The following is a 16170-nucleotide window of genomic DNA, read 5'->3' on the forward strand; positions in this document are numbered from 1 at the left end:
TAAAACATCGTGTCTAAGAAAGCACAGCTCATCATGTAATCCTTCTAAACCTAGCTCAACATCTTATTAGCTGTGTGACCTTGAGCAAGCCATTTGACCTTGTTGAGTCTTTGTTTCCTCATCCATAAAATGGAGAATAAAATAGTACCGATTACAATGGATACTACGGAAATACAAAAAACTATGAGAGAATACTATGAACAAGTGTATGCTAACAAATTTGACAACCTAGAAGAAATGGACAACTTTCTAGAGACCTACAGCCTGCCAAAACTGAATCAAGAAGAAACAGATCAACTGAACAGACCGGTCACTAGAAATGAATTGAATATTTCATAAAAACACTCCCTACAAATAAAAGTCCAGGACCAGATGGCTTCACTGGTGAATTCCACCAAACATACAAAGGGGAACTTATACCCATCCTCCTTAAACTTTTTCAAAAGGCTGAAGGAGAAGAAACACTCCCAAAGACATTCTATGATGCCAACATCACCCTAATTCCAAAACCAGACAAAGATACCACCAAAAAGGAAAACGATACCCCAGTATCTTTGAAGAATATAGACGCAAAACTTTGCAACCAAATTTTAGCCATCTGAATCCAATAACATATAAAAAAGACTGTACACCATGACCAGGTGAGATTCATCCCAGGTGCACAAGGATGGTTCAACATACACAAATCAATCAATGTCACACACCACATTAACAAAAGAAAAGTCAAAAACCACACGATCATCTCAAGAGATGCAGAGAAAGCATGTGACAAAGTCCAACATCCATTCATGATCAAAATTCTTACCAAAGTGGGTATAGAGGGAACATTCCTTAACATAATTAAAGCCACTTATGACAAACCCACAGCAAATATAATACTCAAGGGAGAAAAGCCGAAAGCCTTCCCACTAAAATCTGGAACAAGACAAGGATGCCCACTCTCACCACTGCTATTCAACACAGTAATGGAAGTCCTAGCCACAGCAATCAGACAAATAAAAGAAATAAAAGGCATCCAAATAGGAAGAGAAGAGGTAAAACTGTCACTGTATGCAGATGATATGAGACTATATATAGAAAACCCTAAGGACTCAACCCCAAAACTCCTTGAACTGATCAACAAATTCAGCAAAGTAGCAGGATATAAGAGTAACATTCAGGAATCAGTCGCATTTCTGTATACTAACAATGAAATATTAGAAAAGGAATACAGAAATATAAAACCTTTTAAAATTGCACCCCAGAAAATCAAATACCTGGGAATACACCTGACCAAGGAGGTAAAGGACTTATATGCCGAGAATTATAAAACATTAATCAAAGAAATTAAAGAAGATGTAACGAAATGGAAAGATATTCCATGCTCCTGGGTTGGAAAAATTCATATTGTAAAAATGGCCATACTACCCAAAGCAATCTACAGATTCAACACAATCCCTATCAAATTACCCATGACATTTTTCACAGAACTAGAACAAACAATCCCAAAATTTATATGGAACCACAAAAGACCCAGAAGTGCCAAAGCAATTCTGAGGAACAAAAGCCAAGCAGGAGGCATTACTCTTCCAGACTTTACGCCATATTACAAAGCCCACAGTCATCAAGAGAGTGTGGTACTGGTACCAAAACAGACAGACAGACCAATGGAACAGAATAGAGAACCCAGAAATAAACCCTGACACCTATGGTCAATTAATCTTTGACAAAGGAGGCAGGAACATAAAATGGGAAAAAGAAAGTCTATTCAGCAAGCATTGCTGGGAAACCTGGACAGCTGCATGCAAAGAAATGAAACTAGAACACGCCCTCACGCCATGCACAAAAATAAACTCCAAATGGCTGAAAGACTTAAATGTAAGACAAGACACCATCAAACTCCTGGAGAAGAACATAGGCAAAACACTCTCTGACATCAATCTTACAAATGTTCTCTCAGGTCAGTCTCCCAAAGCAACAGAAATAAGAGCAAAAGTAAACCAATGGGACCTAATCAAACAGACAAGCTTTTGCACAGCAAAGGAAACCAAAAGGAAAACAAAAAGACAATAGTGTCAAATGATGCAACAGATAAGGGCTTCATCTCTAGCATATACAAGCAACTTATACAACGCAACAGCAAAAAAGCCAATCACCCAATGGAAAGATGGGCAAAAGACCTGAACAGACATTTCTCCAAAGAAGATATACACATGGCCAACAAACACATGAAAAAATGCTCAACATCCCTGATTATAAGAGAAATGCAAATCAAAACTACCATGAGATACCACCTCACACCAGTCAGAATGGCCATGATTAATACATCCATAAATAACAAGTGCTGGAGGGGCTGTGGAGAAAAGGGAACCCTCCTGCACTGCTGGTGGGAATGTAAACTGGTACAGCCACTATGGAGAACAGTTTGGAGATACCTTGGGAATCTATATATAGAACTACCATATGACCGCACAATCCCACTCTTGGGCATATGTCCAGATAAAAGCTGCCTTGAAAAAGACACATGCACCCGCATGTTTTTGCAGTACTATTCACAATAGCCAGGACATGGAAACAACCCAAATGTCCATCGACAGATGATTGGATTCAGAAGATGTGGTATATATACACAATGGAATACTACTCAGCCATAAAAGAGAAAGACATAATGCCATTTTCAGCAACATGGATGGAACTAGAGACTCTCATACTGAGTGAAGTCAGAAAGAGAAAGCCAAATACCATATGATATCACTTATATCTGGAATATAATATAAGGCACAAATGAACTTTTCCACAGAAAAGAAACTCATGGACTTGGAGAATAGACTTGTGGTTGCCAAGTGGGAAGGGGAGGGAGTGGGATGGACTGAGAGCTTGGGGTTAATAGATGAAGACTATTGCCTTTGGAATGGATTAGCAATGAGATCCTGCTGTGTAGCACTGGGGACTATGTCTAGTCACTTATGATGGAGCCTGATAATGTGAGAAAAAAACAATGTATACATGTATGTGTAACTGGGTCACCATGCTGTACAGTAGAAAATTGACAGAACACGGTAAACCAGCTATAATGAAAAAAAAAAAAAAAACAAAAATGATTAGAGTTCCCTTCGTGGCTCAGGGGTATCGAACCCTACTAGGATCCAAGAGGACGTGGATTGGACCCCTGGCCTCGCTCAGTGGGTTAAAGGATCTGGTGTTGCAGTGAGCTGTGGTGTAGGTCTTGGATGTGGCTTGGTTTTGGTGTTGCTGTGGCTGTGGTGTAGATTGGCAGCTGCACCTCAGATTCGATCCCTAGACTAGGAACTTCCATATGCTTCTGGTGCAGCCCTAAAAGGCATTAAAAAAAAAAAAAAGTACCTATTTCATTGCATTATTGGGATGATTAAAGTAATTACAACAGTGCCTAGCATATATCAAACTGACAATGGTGGAATTAAAATTTTCATTAGAAATGGTAAAAAAGGAGTTCCCGTGGCGCAGTGGTTAACGAATCCGACTAGGAACCATGAGGTTGCGGGTTCGATCCCTGCCCTTGCTCAGTGGGTTAACGATCCGGCGTTGCCGTGAGCTGTGGTGTAGTTTGCAGACGCGGCTCGGATCCCACGTTGCTGTAGCTACGGCGGTAGGCTGGCAGCTACAGCTCTGATTCGACCCCTAGCCTGGGAACCTCCATATGCCGCAGGAGCAGCCCAAAGAAATAGCAAAAAGACAAAAAAAAAAAAAAAAGAAATGATAAAAAAAAAAATCAGAATAGGTAACAGAAAATATAATCAGGATAAACTTGAGATATTCTCCCAAAGCTTCTTGAAAAGAGAAGACAAAATGATAGAAAATAAAATAAGCATAGAGGACACAGCAAAGCGTTCTGAGATTTAATATAAACATCCTGACATTTAAATAAGGACATAAATGTTTGAGTTATTATTGATAACCTTGAATTAACAACAATTTTGTCTGTATGCAAAGGTAATTTGCCTTCTTTTCAAGGATTCATGAAACATAGCTTTTAGTTATGTACGAAGACATATTGTGCTAATGCAAAACCACAGATTTTCAAGAGATCCTTTGGGTTGCCTTGGTCAAAACCAAGGGTCCCTAGCTAGTTATAAGTAGGTTTCCAGGCCTCTCAATTCTCCATTCAACTAAAAATGTTCTCAGTTTTATTTTTTTACAAATTATGGTTTCAATTAAGGTTTATTTTTTAAGTGTTGCATTGGGTTAAATAGTAACAATAGGTTGAAAATTGCTACCGTAAAAGTTAATAAATTCCTAAGAGGTGAAACAGGGTGTATAGACTCAATTCTCATACTATCATAAAATGAACACCAGAAATTAATAATAAAAGTGAAAAAAAAAAAAAGAAACCCCGGCTGCTGGGACATTAAAATTACTGTTCTAACTTATCATTGATTCAAAGAGGTAATCAAACTACCATTATTCTCTGGATAAAAATGTAAATGTTATGTATCAAAACCAATAAGATGTGATCAAAAACAATGCTCAAGGTGTAATCATAACCACAAATTTCCATTTTAAGTGAGAATTTTTTAAACAAGCACTTCCTTCCCTTATTAAGAAAATTTTAAAAATTAACTCAAAGAAAAAAGCAAATTCAGAGATAAAAGTAAAAAAGGGAAGGCAAGAAATAACACGTATTATAATCAATAGATCTAAGAGTTAAATCTTTGTGAGTTAAAAACCAAACAAATAAAAAAAGCCAATGAATTAGATAGATTTCTGGCAATTATAATTTTTAAAAGGAGAAAACCCACAAATTAACAAAATTTGTTTAATAATGAGTAGTAATGAGGTAATAATGAGTAATAATGTGTAGTGAAGAGGAAGTGGTTGTAAGTACAGACCCAAAGGAGATCATAGTTTTACAAGAAAATGTACACATTCTGGTCAGGGAATCTCAATCAATCCCATATATAAGGAAAGAATTTGATACATGAATTAAAATTCTTCAAAATGTGCCAACTTTTTGACCCCCAAATTTGTTTCTAATTGTGAATTTGATAAAATTATCACAGAAATGAAACAAGACTTTCTTTCTTTCCTTTCTTTCTTTTTTTGGCCATGTCCGCGGCATGCAGAAGTTCCTGGGCTAGGGATTGAACCCACGCCACAGCAGTGACTCGAGTCACAGAGGTTGCCAGATCCTTAACAACACTTATTTATAAGGGAGTTTATTTTTGCATTATCTATAAGAGCAAAACATTAGAAAGTTCATAAATGTTCAATCACAAGGGACTATTAAATAAGATATGGTACATTTATTTGGTACAATGCCATGTAACCATTAAAAAGTGGTAGAATATATGATATATTTATTTCACTTGAGCAAGTGAAAAAGGCAAGCTTCAAAACTTCAGTCCAGACTCTTTGGGTGGATTAAATGATTTAAGTAATTTATATCAAGTCCTCAATGGAGAAGACATTCAATATGCCTCAGTTTTCCCTTCCACTCAAGGTTATTTTGAGAGCTAGTTGCATATAACCTAGCTGCTTCAAGCTGGGCAGGTGGTTATTATCTATCAGGTAGGTTCTGCCCTTCTACCTCCATCGGTGCTAAAGAGAGCTAAGGTTTAACTCTAGCACACATTGGTATTTTTGTCCCAGGATGCAACAAGCTAGGATGTGGTTTCTGATGTGGTGCGGGAATGACAAGATAGTGTGTGTGTGTGAACCTCTTACCTACTGTGTTCTCTAAACATGTGTTTAGTGTTGAATGTCTTGCTGATAATCTGAAAAGGGCAGCTGCATGAAAACTAGAGCTCATTCTAGCATCCGGCCAATAAATCTTAGTTAGTCTGGCCATGAGCCAATCTCTCTATTCATTTGTCTTATCTAGATCTACAACTTGTGTTCAGAGAGACCCTGGGACATCCTGCTAGTTGTATCCATTGGAAGGCAAAACTCCCTTTCTCATTGTTTTCATGATACTTGGTGTATTTGAGCTTTTATACAATTCTCTAGAAGGAAGTCTGCAACCATTACAGTTGATTTTTAATTTTTAATTTTTTTTATTTTTTTCTTTTTGCCATTTCTTGGGCCGCTCCCACGGCATATGAAGGTTCCCAGGCTAGGGGTCGAATCAGAGCTGTAGCCACCGGCCTACGCCAGAGCCACAACAACGCAGGATCTGAGCCGTGTCTGCAACCTACACCACAGCTCATGGCAACGCCGGATCCTTAACCCACTGAGCAAGGCCAGGGATTGAATCCGCAACCTCTTGGTTCCTAGTCAGATTTGTTAACCACTGAGCTACAACAGGAACTCCAATCTTTAATTTTTATAACGTGTTATGTTGAGCTGGAATTGGCCTCAGTCTTCTTTGAAGGAAGAGTTTCAATGAAATACTGAAAATATGAGCTTGCTTCTGACCTCTTCTTTTGCCTTGGCATGGTCAGGGGGATGGATTCCTACTATGCATGTCCAGCTAGGGTTTTAATGGGAAGCTGTGGCAAGTCACTGCAGGCCACCTTAGCATTAATGACGTACTTGTTCCTGCATCAGCCCTGCATAAAATACCTTCAAAAACTGTCCTGGAACAATCTGCCTAATAATCAAAACAATCAATAATTGATTGATTGGAATAATCAATCCCCACAATTGGGATTTTTTTGAACTATCCTTGCAGGAATATGTGGGTACAAGCCCTTTGTGGGTATGATTCATTTTGTGGCTTACTGGGTAGGATTTCTTTATCCTTCTGTCCTTCCATATTTCTGTTCCTCCCAAGCGCTATTTTGGATCTATTTCAACTTTCAATTATCCTTCTATTTTGTGTCTGTAGGGTATATTTATATTCCTAATTTACTGTTATCTCATCCTAATATTGGGCAAGACATAGTTATTGCTATCTAAGGGCCTTTGGAGTGATTTTTTTTTTGGGGGGGGGGAAGACCCAAACAGGCTTATTTCCTTTCTTGGAATTAGGGAATCATGTGGCACCATCCCATTAAATTCGACTTGTTTCAGGGATCTGGGTTAACAAATGCATAATAAGGTCAGGCTACAGAACTCAGGGGCAAATGTGACCTCTCTGTAGAATGAGGACTTCTGTGGGGGGAGAAGCAGGGTTCCAAAGATGCTCAAAAGGTTTCCCGGTCACCTACCTAACCTTACAAAACAGCACTTTAATGATTTAAATGTAAATAGATTAGACACATGTGAGTTTAATTTTGCCTCAAATACACATGACTTGATACAATCCAGAGGCAAGAGTTGAGGGCAAAATGTGTTTTTGGTTTATAAAAACCCAAACATTGGAAAATAACAACTGGAACATTTGTCTAGCCCCAAATACCACTGGGTCAGCTTATTCCTTACTGTCAATTGACAGCCTGTTTCGGGAAAGCAGAAGGTGCCTCATCTATTCTTGTCTTATGTGATCAAAAGCTCTTAAACTAAGGGGACCTCTTCAATAAACATCTTTGAAGAAAAACTCATCAAGTTTCCCAAACGCAGGGTACCATTGGCTCTGCCCAATACACCTCTGCTATCTCTCCACTCCTTTTAGTTCCATCTTTGGGTCTCTGCATTTGGTTACTTTGGATTATTGGTGAGTATTTGCAGTTCCTTAGGGAAAATGATTTTCTTAACAGCAATAAAGAATTTTATAATGTGTGTGTGTGTGTGTGTGTGTGTGTGTGTGTGTAGCTTTTCAAAGACTCAACAAGCCCTGAAAATAAAACGTACTTTGAAACATTGAACGACTCTACACCTACTGGGCCTGTAAGTTCACCCCATCTCCCTGCAGTGCCACTAGAGTTTTTGTTCAAAGAGGACAAGTGCAGTGGAGCACCCCATCCTCTTGTTCAGGTGATGTGTAAGAAGGACCGATGATTGTGTCACCAGGGAGGACAGTGGGCGATGAAGATTTGCCCGCCAAATGGGAAGGTGGTGCCGTCACACCCCGTGTAGCATGTGCATGCACACGTGCATGTGTGTGTGTGTGTGTGTGTGTTGGCGACTTTTTCCTAAGGGCTAAAAACTCCACAAGAGCTCTGACGCGGAAAGTGTGACAAATCAGTAAACAAAGTCAAATTGTTGCTAAGAGGCTCTGTATTCAGTCCACGGTAACCACTGATATTTGGTATTGTGCATTTTCAGCTGATTGTTAGAAATGTCTATTATCAACTTGTGTTTTTTTTTCCTTCTTTTTACTAATGCAAGGGCGTTCCATTGTTGCCATGCTGGATACAAACTAAAAATAAAAAGGTATTCTTTTACAATAATGGAAGTTCTTCAAAATGGATGCTTATCACAGATAACCAACAAGGACCTACTGCACTGCACAGGGAACTATATTTTGTATTTTCTAGGGAAAATAATATGAAAAAGAATAGATATATGCATACATATGAATAACTGAATCACTTTGCTATACACCTCAAACTAACACAACATCGTAAACTATACTCCAATAAATTTTTTTAAAAAAATGGATGCTTATGCATTGATATGTTGATAGAGTCAGCATTACTACAGATAAGTAAAAGCAGCTGATATGGAAAATGTCTATTAGTCAGTAATACCACACCCTCCCTTACTGAATCATTTATATTTTATCAGAAGCCCTCACCTGGAAAGTCAGAAGGATGGTGATAATTCTGAACATTTGCCAAGCGCCATGTGTTTTAACTCAAGTGTTACTCATCTTCACCCAAACACTTCCACTTAGATGTCTTAACCCCATTGTCTGGAAAGAAAACTAAGAACCAGAGCCTACAAGTGACTTGACAAATGTCACACACTTGTAAGTAACAGAGATGCTATCTGAATCCAGATCTGGGTGATCACAAATCCAGCTGATTCCCTTTCCAAAGGGAGTCCCCCATCAGCCCTTTGGTTATAAGATGGTCAGGAGCGGTAGCCAAACGATGACAGTGGTAATAACAGCAAATACCAGCTCACAGTTATTATTGAGATGTTATGGTATGAGAAGCAGCATTTTAAGTTCCTTGTGAAATAGTCTTCATAACCACCACCTTTATTGAGTGCTTTTTAGGTAGCAGATTATGTTTTTAACTTTTAATGCATTTAATGTCTAATGTAATCAAAACCACTTCTCAAACTACTCATGGTATCAGAAATATTATCCTTATGGGTTAGATAAGGAAACTTAGTTAGGCTAACTTTCTCGAGATCATCCAGCTCATTAGAGGTGGGGCTAGGATTCAAAGGCATGGAGTATAGTCTAGAGCTTCAGATTTATAATTTGTGATATACCTTCTTTCTTAGACAAGCTGCTAGAGAAGCAAGAAGCCAGGGCCTAGAGATTTGATTAAGTTGAAGTTGCAGGAAGAAGCAATAGTGGCCAAGAATACAGGCTTCCTCTCAAATGAGTGATATGCAAAGGATCACGGGTGGAGAGGTGAGGGGTTGAGCAGACCTGCATGGGGTAGTTTGGATGTTCTTACAGAGTAGAAGACAAGGCTCTGATCTTGAGTGAGAAGGTGAGGTTAGATCCGAGGGCTTGGCAATCATGGAAAATAAAACTGTCTCACAGGGCAGGCTGAAAAGGAATCCTCAAGAGATGAATGGAACTGAAGTGGACCTAGCTTTTGTGGGACAGCTTTTGTGGCGGGGGAGACAAGCATCCTCACAAGGTCAAGGCCAAGAACTGCTCTTCCAGTCTCAGAGGAGGATTTGTATTGCTCCACCTGCTGACCCCCCACCCTTTGTCACAGACACGAGGCTTTGCAGCAGCTTCCGAGGGCGGGAAGAAAGCCCGTGACCCTGGGGTAGGTGAGGCTGCCTGGCCTCCTGCAGGGAAGAACTTATGAACTTGTCTCATCGTCTTCCTGCTGGTCCCAACTGAGGCTGTCATTGGCAGAACAAGATTAGACCTGTCACCCACACCAAGGGACCAGAGAAAGCCCTTCTGATAGAAAAATCTCCCAACACTGTATTATTTCAATGTTGTCATTTCCCCCAATTTCTTTCCTTTTTTATTTGCATAAATGTAACTTCATTCATTTTATGATTAATTTCTATTGAGATGTAGTTGACTTACACTATTATATCAGTTTCAGGTAGCATGACCTAATAATTTCTAATAGAAATATCAAGTCTGTAGAGTGGCTGTGATTTCTAATTTTTTTGGAATGATTCTAATTAAATATCAGGTGGAGTCTGGATCCCCATCTTAGGAGAAGTAAGAAGATACTCCATTTAATTTACCTTAAGTTGCCCAGTGGCATAAATCTAACGTATCCATTCTAATTTTAGGGGTCTTGATATTAGCTTCTGTGGGTGGGTGGGTGTGTGTGTACAAATAATTCCAAGACGTTTCATTTGCTCACCTGCTCTCAGTAGCTGGAGATCATGCAGGAAAGTTTCTAGCATCCGATCTGCATTGGTGCCTCTTTCAGGAAACTCCCAGTACAAGTCACAGGCAACCAGAACTGGTTAAACCGTAGGAAATTTGTTGAAGGTGGACCTGGAAATATAGAAAGATGGACTTCAGAGTGAGTTTAACCCAGTGGTGCCAATTCCATCTCACCATGGTTCCCCAGGCTGTTCCTTGGTATGCATCTCTCCTTGTGGCAGCAGAAATAGCTACAGGAAATTTCAAGTCATACCCACACAAGGCAGTGTCCATAGGAGGAGACAACAGCTGCCTCTTCCAGTGGCTCAGTCTTAAAAGAGAGGAAATGCCTCACCCAGAAGCTCTCACCACACTTCTTCTAGGATCTAACTGACCCCCATTCCCTTGGCACAGAGAATGCCATCCATGGATGGGCTTGGTCCTGGCATCTCCATCAACCAGTGGCAAGGGGGATGGGGCTGTCCCAAGACTATCAGATCTGCCCTTGGTCCTGGGGTCAGGCAGCTTCCCTGAGGCCCAGCTTCCCTGAGTGCTGAGAAGAGAGGTGGGAGTTCCCTTCGTGGCACAGCAGAAATGAATCCGACTAGGAACGATGAGGTTGCAGGTTTGATCCCTGGCTTCACTCAGTGGGTTAAGGATCCGACATTGCCGTGAGCTGTGGTGTAGGTCACAGATGCGGCTTGGGTCTGGTGTTGCTGTGGCTGTGGTATAGGCCGGCAGCTGTAGCTCTGATTAGACCCCTAGCCTGGAACCACCATATGCTGCAGGTGTGGCCCTGAAAAGACAAAAGAAGAAAAATAAAAAAAAAAGAATATCAGACCAAAGATGGGGTTTCTTTAGGCAGAGAAAGGTTAAGTGATTTGGGCAGGTTATGCCCTGAGGGTGTGATGGGGGGCAGGGTAAGGAAAATGAAGAAGGGCATGAAGCTTAGCAGCTTCTGAGTCAGCTGAACCCTGCTGGTGGTACCAACTAGTGATGAACTCTATACTGCAGTCCCTCTGAAGGGGTCTCCATGGAGACAGCTGCCTGGCTCTAAGGAGCATGTCCATGGGGTTGGGTTCTGCTTCGGCCATGGCTAAGAATTGCTTCTTGGAGATGATGCTTGCAGTGCTCCTGTGACGGTAATGGGAATCTTTAATGGGAATCTTTTCCAAAAGTTCCGGAAGGGTTGTTTTTGCACGGTCATGTGCATTCTGACAGCAGTCACTAGAGGGCTCACGGGGACACCTTTCCGAGCTGCCCTCTAGAGGTGGAGCCTAGAAAGTGGTGCTAAGCGGTCCTGCAGCTCAGAGCCCCAGGAACTGACTGAGGGCAGGCGAGGAGACCTTGGAGGAGCAGCTGCAGGGATGAAAAAGCTAGTCTTTGAAGACAACGCAATAGTCACCCACAAGAATGGCACATGGAGCAGGTCTATCTGCGAGGTCCAATATGGAGCCCTGAGCACCGCGTGATTAGTCAGTGCTTGAAATGTGGCTCCTTCAAATGGAGATGTGTATGGCATGGCAAAGTCTTAGTATGAAAGAAAAAAACGTAGACTGTTTCAATTTTGTATATTAATTATATGTGGAAATTAGAACATTTGAATAGATTGGGTTAAATAAAATAATCAAAATTAATATCACTTGTTTTGCTTGAGTTATTTCAGTCATTTGTTTATTTTATCATTATTTTTTAAACAATGTGAATAGACTTAGAACCCTGTGGAAACAGTCATGTTCCCATATAATTTTTTATGCATGTGGGTGTGTTTTAATTGAAGTATAGCTGACACAGTATTTATTCTTTTTAGGTATACAGCATTCAACATTTAAAAAAGACATTTGAAATTGCCTTTGTTTGTGGCTCATAGAGTATTTCTATCAGATGGTGCTGTGCCGAGCCATTTGCTAAGGGGAGAGTGTGGGGGTGGGGAAGGGTGGACACAGGGAGGAACCCTCGGAGAAGCTTGAGCCAGTTGACAGAGACCCCTCCCACATTTGTCTGGCCTTGGGTAAGAGGCGCTCGCTGAGTTCGGTGATGATGACAGTGATGTCAAAGGTGACTTCCCCTTAATGAATCAGTCCAGCCTCTATCAGATGCTGCCTTCAGTCTCTAGGAACCCTGAAAAGCAGCCCCATTGGCTGGATGTTCATGCCACCAACACGGTTTCTGCCACCCCTTCTCCATGGCTCACTTTCCTTGTACCTCATGCCCCATGAGCCTGCCCCAGACTGCACCATTCGAAAAATTCTCTGTGTTACATTAAACCCAGTGACCAGCCTATCAAATGCATCCCACAGTTGCCCCAGAGTTTCTGTGTGAATCAAAACAGATGACTAATGTCAACCCTGGATACAGGGGAAAAAACACTGCATATATATGCATTTATCTTTTTTTTTTTTTTTTTTGCAGTGTTTGACCATTTAGCATTTCGAGACTGAGCAAATGAGCTTTCACTGTTGCTTGTGGGATCTGTTTCTTCAGAACACATCTGACCTTTCTGTTAACATCACCTGTCACTGCTCGGCATGTGTCAGGCAGATAAGTACGTTGTGCGTCACCTCCTTTTTCGCAGAACACAATGGAAATCTTCCAGCTTCTTCCTCTCTCAGGAGGCAGAAGTTCATTACTTTTCAGTACTCTTTGTGTGACTTGCTGAAGACAGACGAATAATATAAGCTGTTATAGATTATTGAAGAGGCCTCCCAAAAGGCTCGGCCAAGGCAAAGAATCAACTCAGATAGAGACGGAAAGAATCATGTGAAGCAATGAACAAAGTGGCAGCTCCTAATTCTAACTCCAGGGGCATCAGTGTGAGCGTTCCCTAGGCTCTCAACATGGCAGGAGCTGACGGTATCAGTAACTAAGGTTCCGTTTCCAGAATAAGTCCCCCACCTCCTTATACCATCTGATGGTGCCTCTTCTCATCTCAGCCCCTGACCACGGCAGAGCCTCCACTTTTGACATCAAAGACATCATCAGCCCCTCCCACAGGGCACTTCTTCCCTTGACCTCTCACCTCCAGCCTCCCAAAGTGAAGAAACCAAGATTCCTCCAAGGCCAACCAAAGAGAAGGAGTTCTTTTCTTCCGTAACAGGCGATGTTGAAAACAACGTAAATATTTATTTCAAATTAAGAAAGGCAGGATTAGCATTTAACAATGCATTGGGTTACATTCTAGAAATCATACAACAGAACTCTATGCCTCTTTCAGCCGCGGTGTCAAGGGGTGACTTTTAAAAAGACATCCATATCTCAAACGTGCACAGTCCCCTAAAACCTCTAAAGGGGACACCCTTCATTTGAAAGTACAAGTTCCAAAGGATCTGACAAAGGTCAGCCCCACCGCACAGCTAATGCAAGTGTGACCCATTCAGCAGCATTGCTTTCCTTTTTGCCTGAACTTCATCCCTTTTCAAAACAAAAGCAAAGCTCATTTTGCTTTCGGTTTGGGGTTTTTCAGACAATTTTTCAGACCTACTGAAGTGAGAGCACACTTCCTTCTGCACCCACCTTCCAAATCCAGTTCAACCCACAAAAACGCATACTACACGCATTTCGACAAAGTACTAAGGAAGCTTAGTACAAAGAGAATAAGATGCAGTGAAGGTTAGCATGTCAAATCTGCTTCTCTATCTTGTTTAGATCCTAAGTTTTCCTTTCATCAATAACAACTCCACTCTGCCTAAGACCTTGTGGTAGAAATTGTGAGTTACAAGGTTCAATCAAACAGGATTGCTGCCTTCAAGGAGTGATTATTGCAGGAGGAAGAACTAAACGGACGCAGGACACAGGAAGAACTACAGGACCCCCATAACATGCAAGTGCCCAGGGCAGACACAAGGTAGTCGTCCTTAAACCCCACTCACAATTTCAGTTTTTATCAAATCCATATCTTGTGCTAATGAAGACTATTTTAATCATGCAAAAGAATTGCTGGAATCCTTTGAGACAAATTTCAGTACACTGCTGGTCCTGCCTCTAGCTGTCTTTGGTTCATTCTGTGGCCAATGTTTTGTATCTGCAGGGTGGGTCTAGAAGCCACGGGTGTTACCTTGGGGCAGCTGCAAAGGACAGGTGGGTGGCAGAGGAGGGGCAGGAGGGAGAGGTCAGGAGAGGGCTGGGTGGGACCAGCAGGACTGTGGCACGGAGGGGATTGATGGAAAAGCAGAGGGGGTAAAACAGAAGCTTTGGGTTTTGTCAGAGGTCTCGGCAGCGCCATTAAGAAGGAGCTGTGGTTTGGGGCCAACTATATAAAGCTTTGAAGCTTCTGGCAAACTGCTTCAAGCTGCCTTCCTATCAGCCCAGTGTTCAAGAGAAAGTTTACAGTTCCTTTCCGTTTTATCTCCACACTTTATATTTCCATGGGTCCAGGATCTTTCAACAAGTCAAGACATCTTTCTAAGATTCTGTTACTCAAATCTGTAGTTCTATCTCCTAAGAGTCATTTGATATATTTGTATTCAGTTTTATTTTTACATTTCGGCAAAGAACTCCTTGGTTTCCAAACAATTTTATTTGTTATCATGCTCCAAGTAGTTTATTTTAGAATCCTGGGATCTCGCAAGTGAAAAACCCAAAGGACTGATGTATAGTTAACAGCAATGGCAGCTTTGGTTCTTGCTTTGGTTAGTGTGAATATCAGGAATATTACTGTCGATAAGGAAACAGCCGTCCTTAAAAGCAATGAGGAGAGGTGAAGGTCTCTTATCGTGAGAGTCCCTGTGCTGCAGAAGAAAGACAGTATCAGGTTTTTTAAAAGGGGGAACTGAGATTTTCCCCTCTCTCAGAATATAAAAGTAGTGGTTATAAATTCACGCAATGAATAAAAGTTAAAAACCACTAATCACATCTGAAAATACAACTTACCAAATTTTACTGACTGGTAAATTACAGACTGCATTGAGTTACTATGACAAATGTTAATGGAATATGGGAGGTTAAATGCTGTTTTCCCATTGGCTGCTAACTGGTCTTTAACTGTGAGGGAAGACCAGCAGGGTAAACAGGAAGTCATCTCCATGGCAACAGGCCATTTGCCTTAACTTTTTAACACATGAAGAGGTAATTACTTTATTTTTTTATTTCCATTTTTATAATTTTCACAGTTTATAATAGCAGTGAGGACCTTTGGGTCAGGCATTTCCTGGCTGTTAATAACAGGCAGATTTAAGACCACCAATGCTTGAACGTTGTGCCAATTTTTTTTTTTTTTTTAATGAAAAGAGAGCTGTGATTTTCTTTTTTTCCTTCCTGAAGTCTGTAGCATAAATAAATGACAGGATTTTATGTTCACACACATGGTGTTTTGATTTCCTGCAGATGATAACATCAGGGAGGAGACGGATCATCACTGGTGGGGTGGCCAAGGGGCGGGGCTTGGGATGGAGAAGCCACAGGGTGAATCCCTCTGGATGGCTGGTTGGAAGATGAGCCGCCCGTGGTGGGGGTAGGGGGGTCTGAGAGAGAAGACGAGACCACCGAGGGTCACGCAGGTCACTCACAACATGATGCACAACCTCAGGGACCAGGGAACGTGCTGGTGGAGCCAATCAGTAGTCAAGGCTTCCTTTTGAACTCAACTACAGAAGCCAGAGTCCTGGGCAGCTTCCCTGGCCTTTGCTCATCCAGAAAAATTTGTCTTCCCGACTAGAAGGTAACTTTAGTGATCTGTGCATTAAAAAAGACCCTAAGGCAGCCTGCAGTCCTGAGTTGTCTTGGGAACAAAAGGAGAGGTCTGACAAAGCCATTATTTAGGTACAGCGCCTTCCCTTAGGTTGCTGGTACACGGCAGCAGCCACTCTGTGCGGGAGGAGCAGGGCCCGGACCAGCACCCAGCGGCGCATCCCTCCCCAGCATCCATCAGG

The 16170-nt window shown here is 41.4% G+C and overlaps 1 long non-coding RNA gene across 1 annotated transcript in view; it reads right to left on the reverse strand.

Annotated features, from left to right (window-relative positions):
- LOC102159588 overlaps window positions 1-16170 on the reverse strand; it is a 225532-nt gene that overhangs the window by 50013 nt on the left and 159349 nt on the right. The window contains exon 5 of the long non-coding RNA XR_002336533.1: window positions 10299-10435. This is a non-coding gene — a long non-coding RNA (uncharacterized LOC102159588). The remainder of the gene's footprint in view (window positions 1-10298; window positions 10436-16170) is intronic.

Source organism: Sus scrofa, chromosome 11, assembly GCF_000003025.6.
Source record: "Sus scrofa isolate TJ Tabasco breed Duroc chromosome 11, Sscrofa11.1, whole genome shotgun sequence".
Classification (NCBI taxonomy): Eukaryota; Metazoa; Chordata; class Mammalia; order Artiodactyla; family Suidae; genus Sus; species Sus scrofa.